The sequence below is a fragment of the Salvelinus alpinus genome, chromosome 31 (assembly GCF_045679555.1).
Source record: "Salvelinus alpinus chromosome 31, SLU_Salpinus.1, whole genome shotgun sequence".
Taxonomy (NCBI): domain Eukaryota; kingdom Metazoa; phylum Chordata; class Actinopteri; order Salmoniformes; family Salmonidae; genus Salvelinus; species Salvelinus alpinus.
In genome coordinates, this window is record NC_092116.1 from 18,600,814 (window position 1) to 18,615,154 (window position 14,341).

General features: G+C 42.0%; 1 long non-coding RNA gene across 1 annotated transcript; it reads left to right on the forward strand.

Annotated features, from left to right (window-relative positions):
* Positions 1-11,372: 11,372 nt before the first annotated feature.
* On the forward strand, positions 11,373-12,808 carry LOC139561313 (uncharacterized). Its single transcript, XR_011672104.1, has 2 exons — positions 11,373-12,589; positions 12,748-12,808. It is a non-coding gene; the product is annotated as an uncharacterized lncRNA (long non-coding RNA).
* The last annotated feature ends 1,533 nt before the right edge of the window (positions 12,809-14,341 follow it).

Sequence of the window (14,341 nt, forward strand, 5' to 3'; positions counted from 1 at the left end):
TGCTCTTATTCTCCATAGACTTTACAGTGTCCCAGAACTTTTTGGAGTTTGTGCTACAGGATGCAAATTTCTCTTTGAAAAAGCTAGCCTTTACTTTCCTAACTGCCTGTGTATATTGGTTCCCAACTTCCCTGAAAAGTTGTATATCGCGGGGGGCTATCCGATGCTAATGCAGTACGCCACAGGATGTTTTTGTGCTGGTCAAGGGCAGTCAAGTCTGGAGTGAACCAAGGGCTATATCTGTTATTAGTTCTAAATTATTTAAATGGAGCATGCTTATTTAAGATGGTGAGGAAAGCACTTTTAAAGGATAACCAGGCATCCTCTACAGACGGAATGAGTTCAATATCTTTCGATTAGAAAGGCCTGCTTGCTGAAGTGTTTTAGGGAGCGTTTGACAGTGATGAGGGGTGGTCGTTTGACCGCAGACCCATTACGGACGCAGGCAATGAGGCAGTGATTGCTGAGATCCTGGTTGAAGACAGCATGAGGGTGCCCGTGTTTGCGGATTTAGGGTTGTACCTGGTAGGTTCCTTGATAATTTGTGTGAGATTGAGGGTATCTAGCTTAGATTGTAGGACGGTGTTAAGCATATCCCAGTTTAGGTCGCCTAACAGTACAAACGCTGAAGATAAATGGGGGGCAATTAATTCACATATGATGTCCAGGGCACAGCTGGGGACTGAGGGGGGTCTATAACAAGCGGCAACAGTGAGAGACTTATTTCTGGAAAGGGGGATTTTTAAAAGCTGTTTGGGCACAGACCTGGATAGCATGTCAGAACTCTGCAGACTATCTCTGCAGTAGATTGCATCTCCACCCCCTTTGGCAGTTCTATCTTGATGGAAATTTCTGAATTTTTAATGGCCTTCCTAAGCCAGGATTTAGACACGGCTAGGACATCCAGCTTGGCGGAGTGTGCTAAAGCAGTGAATAAAACAAACTTAGGGAGGAGGCTTCTGATGTTAACATGCATGAAACCAAGGCTTTTACAGTTACAGAAATCAACAAATGATAGCGCCTGGGGAATAGGAGTGGAACTGGGGGCTACAGGGCCTGGGCTAACCTCTACATCACCTTAGGAACAGAGGAGAAGTAGGATAAGATTACGGATAAAGGCTATAAGAACTGGTCGTCTACTGCGTTGGGTACAGAGAATAAAAGGAGCATATTTCTGGGCGTGATAGAATAGATTCAGGGCATAATGTACAGACAATGGTATGGTAGGATGTGAGTACAGTGGAGGTAAACTTAGGCGTTGAGTGACGATGAGAGAGATTTTGTCTATAAGGGCACCAGTTAAGCCAGTTGACGTCTCCGCATGTGTGTGGGGTGGGACAAAAGAGCTATCTAAGGCATGTTGAGCAGGACTGAGGGCTCTACAGTGAAATAAAACAATAAGAACTAGCTAAGGCAGCAGTAGACAAGGCATATTGACATTAGAGAGAGGCATAAAGCAATCACAGGTGGTGATTAGGAGAGCTAAGACAACAACTGGTAAATGGCGATGAATGGGCAGAGCGGGGCAGTTAGGTAAATACAGGACCTGAGTTAGAGGCTGGGGCCGACAGGTAAACAAAATGAGGTACTGTGTTATTGAAACAGTCCAGGGGGCATCAGCTGTGTAGCCGAGTGATCATAGGGTCAAAATAGCAGCAATAGGTGAGTCAGGGTGACGTTCGGTAGTCACTACTACGCTAGGCAAGCAGGGGACACAGTGTTCAGAAAAGCTAGCGGGCCGGGGCTAGTAGATGGTTCTTCGGCGACATCGTAACAGTATAGCCTGTTGAGACCACATCGGGCGATCACATCTGCAGTCCAGTCGTGATGGATCGGCGGGGCTCCGTGTTGACAATAAATGGTCCAGGCCAATTGGAAAATGAGGTATTGTAGCCCTAGAATTAGCTGGTATATGGGCCTAGCTCGAGGCTAGCTCAAGGCTGGCTGGTGCTTGCTTCGGGACAGAGGCGTTAGCTAACAGTAGCCACTCGTTTCAGCTAGCTAGCTGCAATGATCCGGAATAATGATCCGGTGTAATGCTCCAGAGCTGCAGGAATCCGGTGATGTATTAGAGAGAAGCAGTCCGATATGCTCTGTGCAGACTGGTAGACTGGCAGTTCCTGATGGAAGTTCCAGTTATGAGGATTAAAATTAGCAGATACGTACCACATTGGGTGAGACGGGTTGCAGGAAAGTATATTTAGTTCGTAGATAGAAAGTGAGATTAAGACCTATATGAAAAAGACTGGCTATTTACACGGGATAAGACACAGGATAAGACAAACACAAACACACATGTCCTACTGCTACGCCATCTTGGGGGTGTAAAACAAACCAAGCCAATCAATGCCAATCAAAACAAAGTCAAGCCAGTCAATGCCTTGATTGTTGAACCACCATTCATAGCTCTTCATCTGATGGCAAGGTTATGGATTCTCACAAACACTGCTTTTAACATAGTGTTTTCAATTTGTAAATTTGACGTAGTTGATTACATTATGCATGTTTTGTCCTTACCTGGGATTAGAACTGAACTCACAACCTCTTGGTTCACGGTAAGCACTACTCCATCATCATTGATTTGACTTATTTCAGCAATTTAAGGGCTTTCTGTATAGTTGTCTAATGTTGGTGGGGCGTGTTAACCAGTTTTAATGAAACTCCTGACAAACTATGATCAATAAAATCATTTTTTGTGTAGTTTCAGCAGTATGATAGCATTGCGCCACCGTTAGGAGTAGTAGCCCAACACCAATGACACATTTTAGGTAATTGAGGATTTTATTAAATGGAGGTCAAATCTAGGCCTGGTCTAAGGTCATTAACCCGAAAATTGCTAACTCTGTTTTGAAAACTTTAGTCCATAAACCATGCCTTGGCAGCAAGTGTGAATGTGGATATACATTCCCGTGCCATGGAATTTGAATTGTGCTATCATTCAAATTACTATAAGGAGGTTAGATCAATATTGATGATAATATAATGAATAATGAGAAATACATAACTTGATTCAACTGTTGCTTGAATATTCAATTTATGTAGGCATTGTCCTCTTCACAAATGCCCCCCCAGAAAAATTCCCCCCCCCCCCCCCCCCGCCCATACAATGGCAGCATGAGTGAGGGATGCTTTGTTGCGAAACAGGGAGACGATTCTAGATTTAATGTTGGATTGGAGATGCTTAATGTGAGTCTGGAAGGAGAGTTTACAGTCTAACCAGACACCTACAGTTGAAGTCAGAAGTGTACATACACCTTAGCCAAATACATTTAAACTCAGTTTTTCACAATTCCTGACATTTAATCCTAGTAAACATTCCCTGTTTTAGGTCAGTTAGGATCACCACTTTTTTAAGAATGTGAAATGTCAGAACAATAGTAGAGAGAATGATTTATTTCAGCTTTTATTTCTTTCATCACATTCCCAGTGGGTCAGAAGTTTACATTGTAACTGACAGTTAGACTTACAGGTTATGTCGTTGTTTTGTGTTTGAATTGTTTACGTGTCCGCTGTGCGGGGGAAATAAGACAAGCGGAACTACGTAGCTAATAACTGTTGTAACGGGGATCCTTATTGTAGCAACACACTTTTGGAGGGAAGGCAATCCCGCGCTGTGTTAGCTAAGTTTTCATGTCATCGGGTGTAGTTCATAAAGGTTGAAGCGTGTATGTTAGGATGGTAACGTTCTAATAATTAAGGATGAAGCGTGAATTCATGCCAGGAATAATAAGTGTGAAGTTTGATTTCCTCCCTTCTGTAATAAGCAGCCAATGGGGTATTTTTCCTTTATTCATGTGTTTAATCTGATACTGTTATAGCGCCGGCTAAACTGTTTATGTATGTAAGCACTTCAGAGTTATACCAAACTAATAAGTCACTCGTAAGATAAGGTTGTAAGAGTGTGCTTAACTGTATTTTTCATTTACTTTATAGTTCTCACGGAAGGTGATAATTCTGACTAAATCTACAGAATAAAGCCGCCAGTTAAAATCAAGGAACGGTTGTGCTCGTGGTTACTGGAGGGAGATACAGTGAGAACTCAATGCTCTTCACGAGCAAGAGAGAAAGAAGAATCTCACCCAGCTGTAAAACGTCTACAAGATTCCCAAATCCTGGTAGGCCCTGTCATCTGCCAGATAAGAGTTTTGCACCTACCTGCAACCTAAGAAGAAAATCTCCACATGAGGAAGCATCGTGAGGCAACATAAGGTCAAGACTAACAGGAAAGTCAGACACGCAAGTACAAGTCAAGGTGTTTGAAGGTGGTCCTAGCCTTGTGAACAGCTAATAAGAGACTTTAAGATTACAATTCGTAAGGACTGGAGATAGTTGTGTATTTCAAGAGGCTGGTATTATGCATTTGTTCTTTCTATCTTAATGTATCGCTGGTATGTGTATTACTGGAACAATATTCTTTGATACTTACTAAAAAAAAAATATACACTGCTCAAAAAAATAAAGGGAACACTTAAACAACACAATGTAACTCCAAGTCAATCACACTTCTGTGAAATCAAACTGTCCACTTAGGAAGCAACACTGATTGACAATACATTTCACATGCTGTTGTGCAAATGGAATAGACAAAAGGTGGAAATTATAGGCAATTAGCAAGACACCCCCAAAAAAGGAGTGATTCTGCAGGTGGTGACCACAGACCACTTCTCAGTTCCTATGCTTCCTGGCTGATGTTTTGGTCACTTTTGAATGCTGGCGGTGCTCTCACTCTAGTGGTAGCATGAGACGGAGTCTACAACCCACACAAGTAGCTCAGGTAGTGCAGTTCATCCAGGATAGCACATCAATGCGAGCTGTGGCAAAAAGGTTTGCTGTGTCTGTCAGCGTAGTGTCCAGAGCATGGAGGCGCTACCAGGAGACAGGCCAGTACATCAGGAGACGTGGAGGAGGCCGTAGGAGGGCAACAACCCAGCAGCAGGACCGCTACCTCCGCCTTTGTGCAAGGAGGTGCACTGCCAGAGCCCTGCAAAATGACCTCCAGCAGGCCACAAATGTGCATGTGTCAGCATATGGTCTCACAAGGGGTCTGAGGATCTCATCTCGGTACCTAATGGCAGTCAGGCTACCTCTGGCGAGCACATGGAGGGCTGTGCGGCCCCACAAAGAAATGCCACCCCACACCATGACTGACCCACCGCCAAACCGGTCATGCTGGAGGATGTTGCAGGCAGCAGAACGTTCTCCACGGCATCTCCAGACTCTGTCACGTCTGTCACGTGCTCATGTGCTCAGTGTGAACCTGCTATCATCTGTGAAGAGCACAGGGCGCCAGTGGCGAATTTGCCAATCTTGGTGTTCTCTGGCAAATGCCAAACGTCCTGCACGGTGTTGGGCTGTAAGCACAACCCCCACCTGTGGACGTCGGGCCCTCATACCACCCTCATGGAGTCTGTTTCTGACCGTTTGAGCAGACACATGCACATTTGTGGCCTGCTGGAGGTCATGCTACCACTAGAGTGAGAGCACCGCCAGCATTCAAAAGTGACCAAAACATCAGCCAGGAAGCATAGGAACTGAGAAGTGGTCTGTGGTCACCACCTGCAGAATCACTCCTTTTTTGGGGGTGTCTTGCTAATTGCCTATAATTTCCACCTTTTGTCTATTCCATTTGCACAACAGCATGTGAAATTTATTGTCAATCAGTGTTGCTTCCTAAGTGGACAGTTTGATTTCACAGAAGTGTGATTGACTTGGAGTTACATTGTGTTGTTTAAGTGTTCCCTTTATTTTTTTGAGCAGTGTATATATATATATATATATATATATATATATATAGTTACAAAACATTAAGGGTCAGCGTACACCTATTAATTCTATTTTCACCTGTAAGTTAATAGTGTAATTGTTTGGTAAGGTGTTTGTTCAAGCCTTTGTTACAAGCATTATACATGTTTATACCACGTACTAAGGTTTAAATTACAGTGAATTAGAGTATAAATTACCTACTCACTTATCCAAACCTTACCTAGAATTGATTTGATTTAGAATGTCAGAAAGAGGTAGTTTCACTGAAGGTGATAGAGATGGGGTGGGTCAAGTTGAGCAGCTGCAGCAACACCTCGCAAACTTCAAGCCTTCATCAGAACAAACAGAGCAGCAGGAAGAGGGCCAGACTGGTGTGGAGTCACTTCTGCCAGCGAATGATGATACAGAGGCTGCTAATGAGATATCACAACAAGAGCCACGAAAAGGTGAGAGGGTCCGCAGGTTAACTGAAAAGGGCAGAGAACTGCGCGACGAAAGGTGGAGACAGCTCGAACATCGTTTCAGGGTCAGCTATGAGAAGTGGAAGGCTCTGGTAAAGGAAGCAAAACTATCACTGACAGGCTGTTGCTCTGAAGACCTACTAGAAGACCTCTTAAACAAGATTAGCCATACCTCTACAGAGCTAAAACCTTGTCTATGTAAATTTGCGTCAAATCTACATTCCCGACAACAATATACAACGCAGAGTTGATACTTGTGAAGCAGTTACAATGTCTATTATCAAGATTGTAAGGTGTCATTTAAAAGGCATGGAAGAAGGTCAAAGTAACCAGATAGAGCTGCACTGGAAGGACAGCAATTCCTTGTGCATGTCCGAACTCTCACATAGGTCAAGTCTCAACTATCAGCCCTCAAGTGCTTCCTCCCAGTCTCAAAGCAACTCAAAGGTCAACTCCAGACGCTCAAGCGTGTCATCTGTCAAGAGACAAGAGGCTGCGGCGGAAGTTGCTGCTAACCAAGCAGCTTTAGAAGTAATGGTTAAGCAAGAACACCAACTAGAAGAGCTTCAGAGACTCAAAGATGAAGATAAGAAGAGGACAGCGGAGCAAGAAGCTGAGGCTGTGAAACGCAGCTTAGAAGAAGCTAGGCTGCGAGTCAAGTTAGAGGTAGAAAATGCTGCCAGACGAAGGACGCTAGAAGACAAGCGTAGAGAGTTAGAGCGCCTAGAAGTGCTCAAGAAACTAAATGCTGCCAAGGCGCGGATGCAAGTGTATGAGCAAGATGAAAACTCAGAGGACGAGAAGAGAGAACTACTCTCTAACTGCAAATCTGTGAAAGAAGTCATGCACAGAAGTGGCTCATTTCACAGTCTCTCACCGCAACATGTTGTGACAAGCACACAACAAGAAGATGGCACCAAGACCATGTTCAGGTTACTAGCGGAATCAATCATTGAAAGCCGCCTCCCCATACCAGAACCAGTAACATTCAATGGAGAACCACTCTCGTTCACTGACTGGAAGGTCTCTTTTCAGACTCTGATAGACAGGAAGAACATACCAGCAACTGAGAAGATATATTACTTAAGAAAATATATCGGTGGGCCTGCCAAGAAAGCCATTGAAAGTTACTTTATGTTAGGAACAGAGTCAGCCTACCATGCTGCGTGGACCATTCTTGAAGAAAGGTACGGAAACAAATTCCTCATTGCCAAGTCCTTCAGAGATAAGCTCAATGCATGGCCTAAGATAGGATCCAAGGACAGTCTTGAACTTAGAGACCTTGTAGACTTTCTTCGCAGCTGTGAGGCTGCTATGTCTCAGAATAAGGGCCTGGAGGTGCTTAATGACTGTAATGAAAACCAAAAGATCCTTGCTAAACTTCCAGATTGGCTAACTTCAAGATGGAATAGAAAGGTCATAGACATCTTAGAAGAAACTGAGACATTTCCAAGATTCAGTCAGTTTGTGAAGTTTCTCACGAGAGAAGCAAAGATAGCTTGCAATCCTGTGACATCCCTTCATGCTTTGAAACCAAGTGAAGATGGAAAACCTAAGACGCCAAGGATTCAAAGCCCCGGAGCAAGGGTATTAGCAACTAACTCTGATGAGAAAGATACTGTTACTAGTTGTATCTTCTGTGAGAAGTCAGGTCACAGTCTCCACAAATACTGGAAGTTCATGGATAAGCTCACCGCAGAGCGACAGAAGTTTGTTCAAGAGAATAAATTGTGCTTTGGCTGTTTAAAGCCTGGGAATCGCTCGAAAGATTGTGATAACAGGAACACCTGTGACACGTGTCAGAGGAGGCATCCATCCTGCCTGCACGAAGATCGTACTAAAGAAAGGTTAACCTGTTTGGGCTGCAGGGGCAGTATTGAGTAGCCTGGATAAAAGGTGCCCATTTCAAACGGCCTCGTACTCAATTCTTGCTCGTACAATATGCATATTATTATTACTATTGGATAGAAAACACTCTCTAGTTTCTAAAACCGTTTGAATTATATCTGTGAGTAAAACAGAACTCATTTTGCAGCAAACTTCCTGACAGGAAGTGGAAAATCTGAAATCGATGCTCTGTTCTAGGGCCTGCCTATAAATGTCCTTGATATATATCAGTATACATGCACTTCATACGTCTTCCACTAGATGTCGACAGGCAGTGAGAGAAGAAATGGAGTGTATAACTTGATCTGGGGTCGAATAAAAGCTCTTTGTATGACGTGTCACCAGTTTCCTGTTTTCTGGAGAGCGCGTGAAGGGACCTGGTTTTGCCTTCTGTAAAGCTGTCGTTATAGAAGACTAATATCTCCGGCTTTGATTTTATTTGATACATGTGACAACATCATCGTAAAGTATGTTTTTTCAATATAGTTTTATTAGATTATTGAAATTTTTTCGGGACGTTAGGCGTGTTGCTTTGTCTGCGTATGTTCAGGAAGGAGAGCTTCGCGCCACTTTGCTAGCTTTCCGTGCTAATTGACTGGAGAAGAGGACATTCTAAATCCAAACAACGATTGTTCTGGACAAAGGACCCCTTGTATAACATTCTGATGGAAGATCATCAAAAGTAGGACCCATTTTATGATGCATTTCATATATCTGTCGTACATGTGTACTAGTAGTTTGCGGCCAGGTTTTGGACACGCTCTCGCCATAACGTAAACTGCATATCGTAATGAAGTTATTTTTAGAATTCTAACACAGCTCTAAATATGCACATTTTCGAACAAAACATAAGTGTATGTATAACCTGATGTTATAGGACTGTCATCTGATGAAGCTTATCAAGGTTAGTCAAAAATGATATATCTTTTGCTGGTTTGTTACGATCGCTAACTTTTGCTGCTAGGGAATGGCTTGTGTTTCTGGCTATTGTGGTAAGCTAGTATAATGCTATATTGTGTTTTCGCTGTAAAACACTTAAGAAATCGGAAATATTGGCTGGAATCACAAGATGCATGTCTTTCATTTGCTGTACACCATGTATTTTTCAGAAATGTTTTATGATGAGTATTTAGGTATTTGACGTTGGTGTCTGTATTTACTCTGGCTGCTTCGGTGCTATTTCTGACGGTAGCTGTGATGGTAGCTGCAATGTAAAACTGATTTATAGCTCAAATATGCACATTTTTCGAACAAAACATAGATTTATTGAATAACATGTTATAAGACTGTCATCTGATGAAGTTGTTTCTTGGTTAGTTTGGTTGGTTCTTGGTTAGTTAGGTTGGTTTTGTGCATGCTACCTGTGCTGTGAAAAATGTCTGTCCTTTTTTGTATTTGGTGGTGAGCTAACATAAATATACGTGGTGTTTTCGCTGTAAAACATTTTAAAAATCGGACATGTTGGCTGGATTCACAAGATGTTTATCTTTCAAATGCTGTATTGGACTTGTTAATGTGTGACAACAGCCAGCTCAAGTGCAGGGTGCAAAATTCAAAATATATTTTTTAGAAATATTTAACTTTCACACATTAACAAGTCCAATACAGCAAATGAAAGATAAACATCTTGTGAATCCAGCCAACATGTCCGATTTTTTAAATGTTTTACAGCGAAAACACCACGTATATTTATGTTAGCTCACCACCAAATACAAAAAAGGACAGACATTTTTCACAGCACAGGTAGCATGCACAAAACCAACCTAACTAACCAAGAACCAACCAAACTAACCAAGAAACAACTTCATCAGATGACAGTCTTATAACATGTTATACAATAAATCTATGTTTTGTTCGAAAAATGTGCATATTTGAGGTATAAATCAGTTTTACATTGCAGCTACCGTCACAAATAGCACCGAAGCAGCCAGAGTAATTACAGACACCAACGTGAAATACCTAAATACTCATCATAAAACATTTCTGAAAAATACATGGTGTACAGCAAATGAAAGACAAGCATCTTGTGAATCCAGCCAATATTTCAGATTTCTTAAGTGTTTTACAGCGAAAACACAATGTAGCATTATATTAGCTTACCACAATAGCCAGAAACACAAGCCATTTACCAGCAGCAAAAGTTAGCGATCGTAACAAACCAGCAAAATATATATAATCTTTGACTAACCTTGATAAGCTTCATCAGATGACAGTCCTATAACATCAGGTTATACATACACTTATGTTTTGTTCGAAAATGTGCATATTTAGAGCTGAAATCAGTGGTTATACATTGTGCTAACGTAGCATCTTTTTCCCAGAATGTCCGGATATTTTTATGACACTCACCTATTCTGACCAAATAACTATTCATAAACGTTACAAAAAAATACATGTTGTATAGGAAATGATAGATACACTAGTTCTTAATGCAATCGCCGTGTTAGAATTTTAAAAATAACTTCATTACGACATCCAGCTTACGTTATAGCGAGAGAGTGCCCAAAATCTGGGCGCAAACTAATAGTACACATGTTCGACAGATATATGAAATAACATCATAAAATGGGTCCTACTTTTGATGATCTTCCATCAGAATGTTGTACAAGGGGTCCTTTGTCGGGAACAATCGTTGTTTGGTTTTAGAAGGGCATTTTTCCCTCTTGAATTAGCAAGCACACTAGCGAAGTGGCGCAAAGCTCTCCATCGTCAACAAACGCAGACAACGCAACACGCCTAACGTCCCGAAAAAATTTCAATAATCTGATAAAACTATATTGAAAAAACATACTTTATGATGATATTGTCACATTTATCAAATAAAATCAAAGCCGGAGATATTAGCCGTCTATAACAACAGCTTTTCAGAAGGCAATACCCGGTCCCTTCTCGAGCGTTCCAGAAAACAGGAAATTGGTGTCACGTCATGCCAAGAGCTCTTATTCAACCTCAGATCAAGTTATACACTCCATTTCTTCTCTCACTGCCTGTTGACATCTAGTGGAAGGCGTATGAAGTGCATGTATACTAATACATATCAAGCACATTTATAGGCAGGCCCTAGAACAGAGCATCGATTTCAGATTTTCCACTTCCTGTCAGGAAGTTTGCTGCAAAATGAGTTCTGTTTTACTCACAGATATAATTCAAACGGTTTTAGAAATTAGAGAGTGTTTTCTATCCAATAGTAATAATAATATGCATATTGTACAAGCAAGAATTGAGTACGGGGCCGTTTGAAATGGGCACCTTTTATCCAGGCTACTCAATACTGCCCCTGCAGCCCAAAGAAGTTAATTAACCACCGCCGCCTTTATCAATTCCCTGCGTTCATTCATTGCCATACGTGGTAATGTTCGTCAAATCAGATGTGATCAAGGCAGCAACTTCATTGGCGCAAGACGCGAGTTTGTGGACGCCCTGAAAGAAATGGATCAAACACGACTGAAGGAACTTGGATGCGAGTTTATCATGAACACCCCATCTTCAAGTCACATGGGTGGTGTTTGGGAAAGGCAAATCCGCATGATACGAAGTGTCTTAACATCCATTCTTGATCAGTCAGATGGAAGACTCGACAGCGCTTCTCTGTGTACCTTTCTCTATGAAGTCATGGCGATTTTAAATAGTAGGCCCCTAACTACGGAATATCTGAATGATCCATTAGGTCCAGAACCTCTCACGCCAAATCACATCTTGACAATGAAGTCCACAGTTATCTTACCGCCACCTGGACAGTTCATCAAGGAAGATCTTTATCTCCGCAAGAGATGGCGCAGAGTACAATTCTTAGCCAATGAATTCTGGACAAGGTGGAAGAAAGAGTACCTCCTAAACCTCCAACACAGACAGAAATGGAATAAAGACAGAAGAAACGCAAGGATTAATGACATTGTCATCTTGCAAGATGATACTGCAACACGCAACCAGTGGAAATTGGCAAAGGTTACAGAAATGTACCCGAGACAGGATGGCCGGGTGAGAAGATTCAAGTTACTGATCAGCGACTCAACCCTGGATGAGAGAGGTAAACGCATCACCAAACCCACCTATCTGGAGAGCCCCATCCATAAGACAGTCACCCTCCTGGAAGCCGATCAAGAAACCTGCAGACCCCTTTCACAGAAATCACCGGTGATTGGTGGGAGTGTAACTGACAGTTAGACTTACAGGTTATGTCGTTGTTTTGTGTTTGAATTGTTTACGTGTCCGCTGTGCGGGGGAAATAAGACAAGCGGAACTACGTAGCTAATAACTGTTGTAACGGGGATCCTTATTGTAGCAACACACTTTTGGAGGGAAGGCAATCCCGCGCTGTGTTAGCTAAGTTTTCATGTCATCGGGTGTAGTTCATAAAGGTTGAAGCGTGTATGTTAGGATGGTAACGTTCTAATAATTAAGGATGAAGCGTGAATTCATGCCAGGAATAATAAGTGTGAAGTTTGATTTCCTCCCTTCTGTAATAAGCAGCCAATGAGGTATTTTTCCTTTATTCATGTGTTTAATCTGATACTGTTATAGCGCCGGCTAAACTGTTTATGTATGTAAGCACTTCAGAGTTATACCAAACTAATAAGTCACTCGTAAGATAAGGTTGTAAGAGTGTGCTTAACTGTATTTTTCATTTACTTTATAGTTCTCACGGAAGGTGATAATTCTGACTAAATCTACAGAATAAAGCCGCCAGTTAAAATCAAGGAACGGTTGTGCTCGTGGTTACTGGAGGGAGCTACATACATACACTCAATTAGTATTTGGTAGCAGTGCTTTAAATTGTTTAACTTGGGTCAAACATTTTGGGTAGCCTGCCACAAGCTTCCCACAATAAATTGGGTGAATTTTGACCCATTTCTCCTGACAGAGCTGGTGTAACTGAGTCAGGTTTGTAGGCCTCCTTGCACTCACACACTTTTTCAGTTCTGCCCACAGATTTTCTATGGGATTGAGGTCAGGGCTTTGTGATGACCACTCCAATACCTTGACTTTGTCCTTAAGCCATTTTTCACAACTTTGGAAGTATTCTTGGGGTCATTGTCCATTTGAAAGACCCATTTGCGACCAAGCTTTAACTTCCTGACTGATGTCTTGAGATGTTGCTTCAAAATATCCACATATTTTTCCTTCTCATGATGCCATCTATTTTGTGAACTGCACCAGTCCCTCCTGCAGCAATGCACCCCCACACCATGATGCTGCCACCCCCGTGCTTCACGGTTGGGATGGTGTTCTTCGGCTTGCAAGCCTCCCCCTTTTTCTTCCAAACATAACGATGGTCATTATGGCCAAACAGTTCTATTTTGTTTCATCAGACCAAAGGACATTTCTCCAAAAAGTAAGATCTTTGGCCCCATGTGCAGTCTGGCTTTTTTATTGAGGTGTTGGAGCAGTGGCTTCTTCCTTGCTGAGCGGCCTTTCAGGTTATGTCGATATTGGACTCATTTAACTGTGGATATAGATACTTTTGTACCTGTTTCCTCCAGCATCTTCACAAGGTCCTTTGCTGTTGTTCTGGGATTGATTCACACTTTTTGCACCAAAGTACGTTCACCTCTAGGAGACAGAACGCGTCCTCTTCTTGAGCGGTATGAAGGCTGCGTGGTCCCATGGTGTTTATACTTGCTTACTATTGTTTGTAGAGATTAACGTGGTACCTTCAGGCGTTTGTAAATTGCTCACAAGGATGAACCAGACTTGTGGAGGTCTACAATTTTGTTTCTGAGGTCTTGGCTGATTTCTTTTGATTTTCCCATGATGTCAAGCAAAGATGCACTGAGTTTGAAGGTAGGCCTTGGAATACATCAACTGGTATACCTCCAAATGACTCAAATGATGTCAATTAGCCTATCAGAAGCTTCTAAAGACATGACATCATTTTCTGGAATTTTCCAAGCTGTTTAAAGGCACTGTCAACTTAGTGTATGTAAACTTCTGACCCACTGGAATTGTGATACAGTGAATTATAAGTGAAATAATCTGTCTGTAAACAATTGTTGGAAAAATGACTTGTGTCATGCACAAAGTAGATGTCCTAACCGACTTGCCAAAACTATAGTTTGTTATCAAGACATTTGTGGAGTGGTTGAAAAATTTGTTTTAATGACTCCAACCTAAATGTATGCAAACTTCCGACTTCAACTGTAGGTATTTGTAGTTGTCCACATATTCTAAGTCAGAACCGACCAGAGTAGTGATGCTAGACGGGCGGGCGGGTGCGGACAGCAATCGGTTGA